At 42.9% G+C, this 12,975-nt stretch overlaps 1 pseudogene; it reads left to right on the top strand.

The window, feature by feature from the left end:
* The first annotated feature begins 12,207 nt into the window (after window positions 1-12,207).
* On the top strand, window positions 12,208-12,631 carry LOC122107118 (annotated as a pseudogene).
* The last annotated feature ends 344 nt before the right edge of the window (window positions 12,632-12,975 follow it).

Genomic DNA, 12,975 nt, shown 5'->3' with positions numbered 1-12,975 from the left:
AAGTGAATTAGCTAAGTTTAATAGACTCTATGGAAAGCACAAATGGTGTAATTCTTTCAAAAGACTAAGTTAAAGTCCAGTAAAAATAAATACCAGGAAATGGGTACTTGCCAATGGGGAAAGTGGGGCCAAGGAAAGAGAGGTAGAAGAATGAAGGGGGAAAGAGGGAGAATGCAGGAAAGAATTCATTGTATATATCACAGAATCCAGAAATATAAGGGACGAGATGGGTCAAAGGTGGGTGAAGGTGTTGCAGTGGTGACACAGATCAAAATGCACTATCTACATAAACTGCTTTGTTAAATGGCAAAAACAATTCAACACATAATCTAAAAATTAAGATAAGTAAGGGAAGGGGTGGCTGGGAGAGATGAGTGAGAATGTTGAAAGGGGTGACGGTGATCAAGAGGCGCTGTATTCATAAACTGCTCTGGTGAATGGCAACTCCTTTGTACATTACTTAAAGATAATCCTTTAAATATTTAAAAACAACTCAGTAGTACTTTGTAGTTATTTCTAGTTTTGAATGCATAATACAAGGACAGTAGCAGCACAACAATAATAGAGGAACTAAAACCCCAGATCACCCCCAATGGGCCCTCAGGAGTGGGGTGGAGACTGAGGGAGTTGTTCAAATAATGCAAATAGAGGAGAGTTGTTGAGAAAGGGTAGATACACACAGGAAAAATACAAGTACAGGTCAAATGTGTCAGGGAGGGAGATTTCTATTTGGGGGTGAGATAGAGTAGGCAATATTTACTGGGCTGAAAAATACGCATGGGAACATCATATTACTAAAGTAATTATAGAGCTGTAGAAATGAGGATGAGATGGAGTAGGTGAAAGGAATCCTTCACATCCATCCCAGGGGACCACGTGGAGGCACAGGATAAAGATTGTTATGAGGTTTATTAGAGGGGCCATATTTTCACACATGGCACTCTTCACTATCCAGGTAGCAGGAGGGTCTGGGGGCAGGAAGTGAGGTAGAAGGGAGCTCAGGTGGGTCTGGGTGGAGTGAGGGAGGGGCCAGCGGTATGGCGGGAACTCCATGGCTGGGAGGAGCTCAGGTCTGGGCGGAGCTGAGGAACAAAGGTGGGCACAATGCTTACAGTAGGATCCAGACCTTCTTGGGGAGTTGACAGCCATGGCTGTTTTCCTGCCTTGGGCATCTCTCAGGTCCAGGATTGTACTGAGGTCTTGCTTGACTCAAGATGAGAGGCTCTGTTGAGGAAAGAGAAGACAATAAAGCTGTTAGTGGTCCAGAGTGCCAACATGACAGGTGGGATCTAAGGACTTTCCAGTGTGTGTATGTGTGTCTGTGTGTGTGTATGTCTGTGTCTGTGTGTCTGTTTGTGTCTGTGTGTGTATCTGTGTGTGTCTGTCTCTGTGTCTGTCTCTGTCTGTCTGTCTGTCTGTCTGTATATACTAGGCCTTGAACTCAGAGCTGGGTGTTGTTTTCACTCAGGGCTAGAACTCTACCACTTGAACCACATCTTCACTTCTGACTTTTTCCTAGTTAACTGGAGATAAAACTTTCACAGACTTTTCTGCACAGGCTGGAAAACTGTGATCCTCAGATCTCAGCCTCTTGGATAAAGATGGTGGCTGAAAAAATTTCCAAAACTATGTAAAGGGAATAACCTCAAAAGACAGGACATTCCCTAAACAACAAAAGATAAATATTTTTAAAATGTTTTTAAAGGAAAAGCACATCTCAGGGCATTGTGGTACAATTATTGAAAATACAAGGTACAGATCATCCTTAAAGAGGGAGAGAGATGGAAAGGAGGCACACACATTCACAACCTCAAGATTCCCAGCAAAGCTTACAGATGACTTTTTAGTGTAAACTATAGAACACAGGAGAGTGGAATGAAATCTTTCAAGCTAGACTCCTAGTCACAATAAAATACCCTTCAAAGTAGAAGGCAAGAATAACAGCATTTAAAATAAATAAAGGTTGAAAAACATCACCAGCAGAAATACATTGCAACACAGCAAAAGATCACAAAGGGACAACAGGGTTAAACGACTGCAGGGTTGTTGGATGTTTTAAGAAATGAAACAAGGCATAAGGTAAGGCTTGCTGCTGTGGGAGAGTACCAGATGACCTAATATATATATACATTTTATATATATATATATATATATATATATATAAATAGAAGGGAAAGGAATAGCAGAAGAATGGGTGAAAATTTCCCTACCCCCAAATTAATGAAAAATCAGAAGAATAAGTCATAGATCCAAGGAGATCAGAGGACAATAACATTTTTAATCTAAAAATTCTATTGTATTCAAAATTCTTACAGTTGAAGATGGAGAGAAAAATTGTGACATATAGGCAGCCAGTGAAAGAAGTCACCTTACATACAGATGCAGACACCATCAGGTGAACTCTCAGGAAACTCTGGACCGTGGGTGGTAATGATGCTCAACACAAATGCATCTATTGGGAAACTGTGCGGCTCTGATGGGCGTGGTTTCTATTAAGCCAGGCTGCTTATGTGTGGGGCAGGACAGAGAGGCACAATCTCCCTGCCATCCCTCTCAATTTTGCTGTGAACCTAAAGCTGAAAAAAAATATCTTCTTATAATAATTACTGGGCCACATGGTTTCCCTTATTTGCAATAACTAGTATTTGTCTGAGTCAAGCAGAAAAGGTCAGATAAGTTGATGTTAGGGGAATGAATCCCAAGATAAGTATTCAAATTTTTTTTCTCTTTCATGCAATTGTTTCTAACATATTTATAAGATGATTTCTATGTTGCTTTTTATGTCCCTCCCCCACGGTATAACTCCTGCTTTCACTGTATTTGATGTTGGTATAATTTGTGGAGGGGAAGGAAAAAAAACAAATAATTTAAATAGGGTTACAGGTGGACCCATTGCAACAATGAGATGTACAAGTGGTTATGTTGAAAAATGAACTTGACAACTTTGGTGCGGGGGGGGGGGGGGGGGGGGGGAGGGGGAGGGAGGTGGGAGGAGTATGGGAAGGGATGGGAAGGGGAAACAAAGAGGAAGCAACAATTCTTTTTTTTTTTGGTCCGGTCGTGGGGCCTGAACTCTGGGCCTGGGCGCTGTCCCTCAGCTCTTCAGCTCAAGGCCAGCGCTCTACCACTTGAGCCACAGCGCCACTTCCGGCTTTTTTCTTTTTGCTTATGTGGGGCTGAGGAATCGAACCCAGGGCCTCATGCATACAAGGCAAGCGCTCTACCACTGAGCCACCTTCCCAGCCCCAAGGCAACAATTCTTGATAAGAAATGTACTCGTTATCTTGCCCATGCAATTGTAACTCCTCTGTACAGTATTTTCACAATAAAAAAAGAAATATAAATATAAAAAAATAATAATTATTGGGCCAGGAGCTTGTGACTCACACCTGTAATCAAAGCTACTCAGGAGGCTGAGGATCACAGTTTGAAACTAGCCCAGGCAGGAAAACCCATGAGATAATTTATTCTAGCAACTCCAAACTGAAGCTACCCCCAAAATCCAACAATAAAAGAATAAATAAGTTATATTTATGTAGTTATTTAACAGTGAAAAGGAACCATGAAGACAACACAAAAAACCATTATACAAAGTAGTACATGCTTGTATTTCCACTCATATTAAAAAAAATTTTTTTGATGCCAGTACTGGGGCTTGAACTCAGGGCCTCACACTCTTGTTCAGCCTTTCTGCTCACAGCTGGCTCTACCACTCGAGCCACAGATCTATGTCTGGCTTTTTGGTGATTCATTGGACAGAAAAATCTCTTAGCTTTGCCCATCCTCGCTGGCTTCTAACCATGATCCTGAGATCTCAGCTTCTTGAGTAGCTAAGATTACATGCATGAGTCACCAGTGGCTGGTTGGCTTACATGAAATTCTAGAAGAAATCTAGTGGACAGGAGAAAGAATAGTGTTATTACTGAAAGTAAGTGGCTGGAAGGGGCAGAGCAGAATTTATTGGGTGCTGGCAATGTTTCATATCTCAATGGGGCCTGAATTCCCTAAGTGCCTGCAGTGATCAAAATTCATGAAATGTTGCATTTGAAATTTCTCCTTTCATTAGGTGTTACATGTATCTTTTTTCCAAAAGGAGAAAAAGAACCCTAAGCAAGTTTTGAACACAAGTTAAGAAGATGCAAGCTGATGTGCTTCAGGGGGAAATGTACTCATGTCTGAAACTTACTTTGAAGAACATAAGCTAGAAGATAGACTGATAGTTGGATATTAATATTGAAAAGCAATGCCCCAACTGCTACTTTTTGAAGACAAGAAGAGTATAAAATCTAAGAGGAATGTAATTTTTTAAAAAAAACTTATAAACAAATAAGAAAATTCAGTAAGGAGACTGGATATAAGACCAATGTGTAAAAACATTATAGCTTTCCTTGCCATTGGTACTAACCAATTATAAAATTTCATAAGGAAGCTCCCACTCATCATAGGATGAAAGACCACAGAGTGTTCAGAAATAAGCTTCACAAAAAATGCATAGGTCAAAATACTCAACATTAGTTATGCAAATAAAAGATTTTTTAAAAGAGAAAGTAAAGCATTTTTTATAATCTCATGACAGAAACCCCTCAATTTCAAATAGCAAAGGAAAAGATATGGCAAAATATATTTAAATTCTATCTTATGAAATATACTATGAATAAAATGAAAACTGATAGAAAGGTGAGATATTTGTAGTATATGCAGATAAAAGATGAATGTGGCATAATTATATCACAAAATGTTGGTATTAGTTAAAAAAGATAGACAACCAAGTGCAGGTGGCTCATGTCTACAATGCTAGCTATTTAGAAGGCTTCAATCCAGTAGATCATAGTTCAAAGCTGGGTAGGAAAATCCTCAAGATTCCAGCTCCAAAATAACCAACAAGAAGCAAGGCTAGAAGTGTGGTTCAAGCAGTAGTGTGCCAGCTCAGCCAGACAGCTGGGTGAGTGTGAGGCTCTGAGCTCAAAATCTAGGACCGGCATAAGAAAAAAGAAGATTGAGCGGAAACTATGTATTCTGACTTTGAAAAATCTTCAAGGTATACTGAATGTGAAAAAAAATGCAGTTGCAAATCTATCTATCTATCTTATGTGCAAACAAAACAGTGCATGATAGAAAGGACTATAGTTACTTACCCAGAATCTTTTTCATTTCTTTCTTCATTAATAATAGAAATACAAGTAACTAACTAGAAGACCACTGATGCTAGCCTCTTCTGTGGTGAGCGTAGCCATGTGTCTTTGTCCTGGTCAATAATAGGCAGACACATGTTTTTCAGGACTATATTCTGTGGAGGCTCATTGAAAGGTACAAAATCTGAAATGCTTTCTTTCTCCTTCCATCTCCTTCCTCCTGTTTGGAATAAAGATATGATGGCTGAAACTGCAGCAGCCTTCAAGGACCACAAAGTGATGGACATCACAGAGCAGTGAATTTGGAAGAGTCTAAGTCCTTGAAAACCATGGGTCTTCCAGAAAGCCTACCTTCAGACCGTACTTACATGAGATAACAGTAAATTTCTACTTTGTTGATGGCCCTATGGATTTTCAGTCTCTCTTACTAGCAACTGAATAAAATTCTCAAATGTTATAAGTATATAAAACAAATACCCAGATTACATAGATTCCCCCTGCCAAAGACTTACTCTTTTTCTACCCGTGGCAGACATCACTAATCGATCTTGGAATCTATAAAGAGTTTCACAGTTCTCCCTAGTAAGCTTAAAGCCTTAGTAGTCTATTACACTCAGCATAAAAGATGAGATCTCTTAAGCTTCCCAGGGTGGAGGGTCCTCACGCAGATCCTGTAGATCACAGCTCCCTCAGAGCTCTCCTTGGTGCTGAAAACTTGATTTGCCTTTCCCTGCAGGTCCCTTCATCCTGCCCTTCTCCATTGAGCTACCAGTAGACCCAATCTCTCATCATTTCTAAGGATGTCCTGAATGGGACATGCTGGGGTTTGCCATAATGTGAGCTTTTTACAAGACCAGATACTCCGTAATGGTGGCAGTTAGTGCTGGTGATGTTGTAGGTGACTATTAGAACATCTTGAAAAAGCAGAAGGATCAATAGTGTATAGGACTCAGAGACAGGAAAGCAGAAGCAAATTCAGGCACTAGGAAAGGCAAGCAAGAGATCTCATGATGCTATTGGCTGAACACTTGTATCCCTTCCCCAAACATGATAGCATTACATTAAAATGGGTCCTTTGGGAGCTGATGAGGTCATAAGGGCACAGCCCTTATGAGAGACCTTGGAGAGCACCCAGAGACCTTGCACCATGTAAGGAAACAGCAAGAAGGCGCTGTCTATGACCCCGGATGCAGGCGAACACCTGACACTAAATCTGCTGACACTAATCTGCTGGTGCTTTAGCCGTGGACTTCTCTGACTTCAGGAACTGCGAGCAATATGTTTCTGTGATTGAAGTCACACAGACTTCAGGGTTTGCTCTGAGACTGACAAAGATGTTGGTTGTTGCTAGTTCATGGATATTCACTTCTTTGTTGGGGGCAGGGGAGCAGCTATACTGGGGTTTGACTTGAATTTGGCCTTGAATTTGTTGGGTAGGTACTCTACCTTCTAATCATGTCTCTAACCTTTTCTGCATTGGATATTTTGGACAGGCTCTCCTATTTTTTCCCTGGGTCTATGTCTGAACTGTGATCCTCTGATTATATGCTTCCTGCCATAGCTGAGACGGCAGATATATTTGTCACTATGCCCAGCTTCTTCCTTTGAGGTGGAGTATAGTGATATTTTTTAACATGTTCTGGCCTGGAACCATAATCCTCCTGATCTCAGCTTCCCATGTAGATGGGATTAAACACACATGGCTGTACACAGCTTCTTTTACTGAGAAGAATCTCAGAAACATTTTTGGAGGGGAAGGGGTTGGCCTTAATCCTAATCACAGCCTTCCAAGTAGTTAGGACTACAAAGTGTGAATCACTGCATATCTATCTATAGCTACTTTTTTTCTGATCCTGGTGCATGAAGTCAGGTCTGGACACTGTCCCTGAGCTTTTGTACTCGAGGCTAATGCTCTACCACTTGAACCACAGCTCTACTTCTGTTTTTTTGTGGTTCATTATAGATAAGAGTCTCACAAACTGTTCTATGTGGGCTGGCTTCAAACTGTGATCCTCAGCTCTCAGCCTCCTGAGCAGCTAGGGTTACAGATGTGAGCCACCAGCCCCTAGCAATAACTACTTTTTGTTGTTGTTGGTGGTGGTGGTCAAGGGGCTTGGACTCAGGGCTTGGGAACTGTCCCTGAACTTCTGTGCTCAAGGCTAGCACTCTACCACTTTGAACCACAGCTCTATTTATGATTTGGGGGTGGTAAATTGGATAAGAGTCTCACGGACTTTTCTGCCTGGGCTGGCGTTGAACTGCAATCATCAGATCTCAGCCTCCAGAGTAGCTAGTATTACAGGTGTGAGCCACCAGCACCCAACTAGTAGCTAGTTTTTAATCGCATAATTTGTTTTTATTTTATTTTTGCCAGTCCTGGGGTTTGAACTCAGGGCCTGGGCACTGTCCCTGAGCTTTTTTTTTTTCTTTTTCTTTCCTTTTTTTGGTTGTAGGGCTTGAACTTTGGGCCTGAGCGCTGTCCCTCAGCTCTTTTTGCTCAAGGCTAGCACTCTACCAGTTGAGCCACAGTACCGCTTAGCACCTTTTCTGTTTATGTGGTACTGAGGAATCAAACCTAGGGCCTCATGCATGTAAGGCAAGCACTCTACCACTGAGCTGCCTTCCCAGCCCCTGAGCTTTTTTTGCTCAAGGTTAGCACTCTACCACTTGAACCATAGCACCACTTCTGGCTTTTTCTATTTATATGGTACTGAAGAATCGAACCCAGGGCTTCATGCATACTAGGCAAGCACTCTACCACTAAGTCACATTCCCAGACATGTTCTTATTTTTAAAACAAAATATTGTCCTTGGAGGCACACTGGGAAAAAAGATAAAATTATGAATAAAGAGAAAGTATTATCCATAATCCAGGCATGCTCAGTTACTATTTTGGCACATTTATTTCAGTCTTTCCTTAAATACCAACATAAAAGAGATGAAACAAACGGGATTCAGAAAGTGATACCTCAAAATACAGAGCTTCTGCATGTGAATAGTTGGAACTACATTGGGGCCAGCTTCAGAAGCAAATTCTCTATTACCTTCTTAGGTCCCTCCATCTCCTGCTCCTCCCTCCCCCAAAGACAGTCATTGAAACTAGAATTCCTCTTCATCAAAGCAGACCCTAGAAAATAGCACCCCTGTCCCCTAAGGCAATAAAACAGAGAGAAGCACCAGAGAGACTGCCATTTTGGGGGTCCTGCCACATTAGTAGGAGGAAGGAAGGCTGTACAGAGAAGCCCTAAAGAATCTGAACGGACAGGCCTGGCTGGGCTCCCCACTCCTTCTCAGTCCAGCTATGTTGTCCGGTCACATTTCTCCATGGCTGTCTGTTCGTCATCAAACTGAAGCATGAAAACACACAGTGTTCCCTGGGCCTCCATCTCTGAAGGTTCTCATGTCAGAAAGAACTTTGATCAAATAAATTCATGATGTTCTTCTCTTGCCGTTTGTTACAGAACAGTTGGCCATGAGCCTCATAATGAGGGAAGAAAAGGGATCATAACTTCTGGTCCCTATCATACTTTTACATCCTGAGTTTTTACATAAAATTATATTATTAGCATTTTCTCACATTAGAAATTCTACATAGAAACCATTTGTTCTAGTATAATATAGTATTCTGTGTTAACTAATTCTATTAATCATTCTTGTTATTTTTTATTGTTATTGCTTCTATTCTTTATTTTTATGTAAACCACAGCGATGGCATCTACTTGAAGATACCCACATTAATATTGGTGCCTGTTTTCTTAAGCTCCAAGAAACAGAATCATGAAGTTAAAGGGTCTAAACGTTTAAAGTTCTTTATATGGTATCTTCAAAAGCTTTTGAGAAACATGATACCCATTTACCCTCTCTCCAGCACTGCAGTCCTGAACCTGAGCTCTTACTCCATGCCCAGGACAGACTGAACTACTGGGACAAAGAAAGTAGGAAAAGCTACAATGGGAGGGGGAGCAGGTATGGTGGCGCCTCCAGCTACACTGAAGGAAGATGCAGGGGTTTTGTGATCTGAGGCCAACAAGGGCAAAAGCTGGAGATCCTATCTGAAAAATAACTAAAAGTGATAAAACAGGGCATAGGTCAATAATGGGGTCAAGAAAGGCCTGAGTTCAATCCCTACTACTGAAAAAAAATAAGTAAAGAGCAAGGAAAGGAAGGAGGCAAGGAAGGAGGGAGAGGGAGAGAAAGGAGAGAAGGGAAAGGGATGAGAAAGGAAGGGAAGGGAAGGGAAAGGAAAGGAAGGGAAGGGAGGGTAGGGAAAAGCAGGGTAGGGGAGAAGAGGAAAAGAGAGGGGAGGAGAAGTGAGAGGAGGGGAGAGGAAGAGAGGAGAGGAGACAGGAAGGGAGGGGAGGGGAGGGGAGGAAGCTACTGAACGCAGATGGTCAGTTGGTGTTTATTTAACATCTGGAAGAAGCATAGGCTGAGGAGGCCAACCTCCCAGAGGACATTCAGGGGCTGTGGCTCTCTTTTCTTCTACCACAATCTGGGGGACTGTCTCCAGCTCTATTGTAAGCAAAGAAACTTCCAGACCCCCCTTTAATTTCTTCCTGCAGGAGAGGAGAAGGAACAGCAGCCGAGAATAGGTGATTTGGAAATCAACTCCTGCAGACCCACTCTGCTCTCTCTGCTCCGCTCTGCACCCAGACAGCTGACCTCTGTAGATGCAGAGCTGACCTCTGAATTTGCTTGCAGTGAAGCTCAGCCAATGAGCAAGAGACCAGAGGAAAGAGAAAAGAAAGCACCCAGTTCTCTGGTCCTCCTGACTGGTATCCCAGGCTGCACCTCTATCTAGTGGTCCACGCCATGCATGCTCTCTGGGCTTGTACTTGCTTTGTTATTCTGTCCAGAGGCCTTAGGAGAATACCAGCACCCATCTTGGCTAGCAGAAACATCAAAGCTTGTTACTTCTCCTAAGCCCTGCCTGCAACAGCCTCTGACAGCAACACCCAGAGGGTGTCCAAGACACAGGTTATGAACACAGCCTTTCCCTAGAACTGCCTTCACTTCAAATACCAGCTGCCAACTATGAGATTCCCCAAATTACCCTCACTTCTGACCAGCTGGCTTACAAATCTGGGGTTTCCACTACTGCCCTGGATCCAATAGTCCTAGAGCAGCTCATCGAATGTGGGGTAGTGACAGATGTGTGACTAGCAAGTAAATAGAAATGAGAAGCAGCCAAGGAAGAGATGTGGGTGGCCAAGTCGGAGAGGCTCCCACGCTTGATCTTCATTTACCTCCCATCACATCTGGAGAGCTGCCCACACAGTGCTGCTCACCTGCGCTCCAGTGCACAGGTGATTTCATTACATGGGCATCATCGATTAGGCTTGCCATGAGGCTGAATTCAGTCTTTAGTCTCATGTCTGTCCCCAGAGGAAGGGCTCATGAAATGTGGCTCAAAGTCCCAACTCTCAAATCACATGCTTGTCCTTTCTGGCAGGGTCAGTCTCCATTCTGAGTCAGCTCATTAACATAAGCTGTCTATAGCCTTTGCATAAGCCCTCCAAAGGGGTCCAAGGGGCCGTGATGAATAATGAAGCACTGCTATTACTCAGGAAACGCCAAGGATTTGGGGGTTATGTCCCAGGGACAAAGGCCAAGGGGTCCCCTATTTACATACTGCCCACACCTTTGTAAAGTATCCCTTTAGTTAGGCCTCCTGAATTTGTCCAATTTGATGGTACTGTCTCTTCCTGTCGGGACCTCGATCAACACAAAGGGAGCCAACATTGAACAATAAATAGCCTTTGACACATCCTATCAATGAGAGCTGCATTGTGTGGCCACACATACTGCAAAGGACCCTGGGAAACAGTCATTATCAAGGAAGGAACGAACAGGTGCACATCAGTCACTCTGCGCTAGGCACTAGCATTTTAACATCCTGCCAGGTTGGTAGATGAAAGATGTCCTTTGTTTTTCTTTTTGCTCATATATATGTTTTTGGCTCAAAGAAAGAATACCCATAAATTCTTTTTATTATTTCTTTTTTTTTTTTTTGGTCAGGACCTGAGTGCCATCCCTGAGCTTTTTCACTCAAGGCTCTACCATTCTGAACCACAGCTCCACTTCTGGATTGGGGGTGATTAACCGGAAATAAGAATCTCCTGGAACCAGGTACCAGTGGCTCACACCTATAATCTTACTACTCAGGAGGCTGAGATCTGAGGATCACAGTTCACAGCCAGCGTGGCAGGAAAGCCCATGAGACTCTTATCTCCAATTAACCACCAGAAAACCAGAAGTGGTGCTGTGGTTCAAGTGGTAGAGTACTTGCCTTGAGCAGAAAAGCTCAGGGACAGTGCCCAGGCCCAGAGTTCAAGCCCCACAACAACAACAAAAAGAATCTCATGAACTTTCCTGTCTGGCTGGTTTCAAACTGCAATCCTCAGATCTCACTTTCCTGAGTAGCTAGGATTACAGGTGTGAGCTACCATGCCCAGCTCCATTCATTCTTTTTTTTTTTTTTTTGCTAGTCATGGGTCTGAACTCTAGGTCTGGGCGCTGTCCCTCAGCTCTTCAGCTCAAGGCTACCTACCTCTCTACTACTTGAGCCCCAGCGCCACTTCTGGCTTTTTCTGTTTATGTGATGCTGAGGAATCAAACCCAGGGCCTCATGCATGCCAGGTAAGCACTCTACCACTGAGCCACCTTCCTAGCCAAGCCTCCTTCCCAGCCCTCCATTTATTCTTTATTGACCATTTGCCTTTTTTTTCTCCTTATGCCAGTACGGGGGCTTGAACTCAGCCTGGATGCTGCCTTTTAGCTTTTATGCTCAAGGTTGGCACTCTACTGCTTGAGCCATAGCTTCACTTCCCATTTGCCTTAATTTTACCATGATTTTTTAATTATAGATCCACTTTCCTATTAATTTTCTAGAGTATTTTTGACCAAATGAGCTTTTTTAGGTGGACAGGTGACAACCTTTTTCTGCCATAATATTTTTTAAAAGAAAGAAAAACTCAAGTTCAAAAAATAAATAAGCTGGGCTGCGATGTAGCTCAGTGGCAAAGCAATCCCCAGTACCAAAAAAAAAGACAAAAAATAAATAAATAAGCTTTTTGCTGTAGGGCTGCTGGGTGCTGTCGAAATGGGCAACTTCATGAAATCCAGGAAAGTGGTGCTGGTCCTGGCCGGATGCTACTTTGGACGTAAAGCTGTCATCGTGAAGATCATTGATGATGGCACCTCAGATCGCCCCTACAGCCATGCTTTGGTGGCAGGAATTGATTGCTATCCCCGAAAAGTGACAGCTAACAAGGGCAAGAAGAAGATCACCAAGAGGTCCTTTGTGAAGGTTTATAACTACAATCACCTTATGCCACAAGGTACTCTATGGCTATCCCCTTGGACAAAACTGTGGTCAACAGGATGTCTTCAGAGACCCAGCTCTTAAACGCAAGGCCAGACAGGAGGCCAAGGTCAAGTTTGAGGAGAGATAGAAGACTGGCAAGAACAAGTGCTTCTTTCAAAAGTTTTGGCTTTAGATGTTTTCTTGTTTCCATCATTAAAAATAGGGGGAAAAAGACAGGAAGAAAGGAAGAAAGAAAGGAAGGAAGGAAGGAAGGAAGGAAGGAAGGAAGGAAGGAAGGAAGGAAGAAAAAGTCACCACCAGTGGCTCACACCTATAATCCTAGCTACTCAGGAGACTGAGACCTGAGGATCGCAGTTCAAAGCCAGCCTGGAAGGAAAGTCTGTGAGACTCTTATCTCCAATTAACCAGCTGAAAATCTGAAGTGGCCCTGTGGCTCAAAGTAGTAGAGTGCTCGCCTTGAGCAGAAGAGCTCAGGGACAGTGGTCAGGCTCTAAGTTCAAGCCCCACAACCAACAA

Source organism: Dipodomys spectabilis, unplaced genomic scaffold (assembly GCF_019054845.1).
Source record: "Dipodomys spectabilis isolate Male_0828 unplaced genomic scaffold, ASM1905484v1 ptg000046l, whole genome shotgun sequence".
NCBI classification, from domain to species: Eukaryota; Metazoa; Chordata; class Mammalia; order Rodentia; family Heteromyidae; genus Dipodomys; species Dipodomys spectabilis.
Note: the sequence above shows the minus strand (reverse complement) of the source record. Positions and strands in the feature narration are given on the sequence as shown.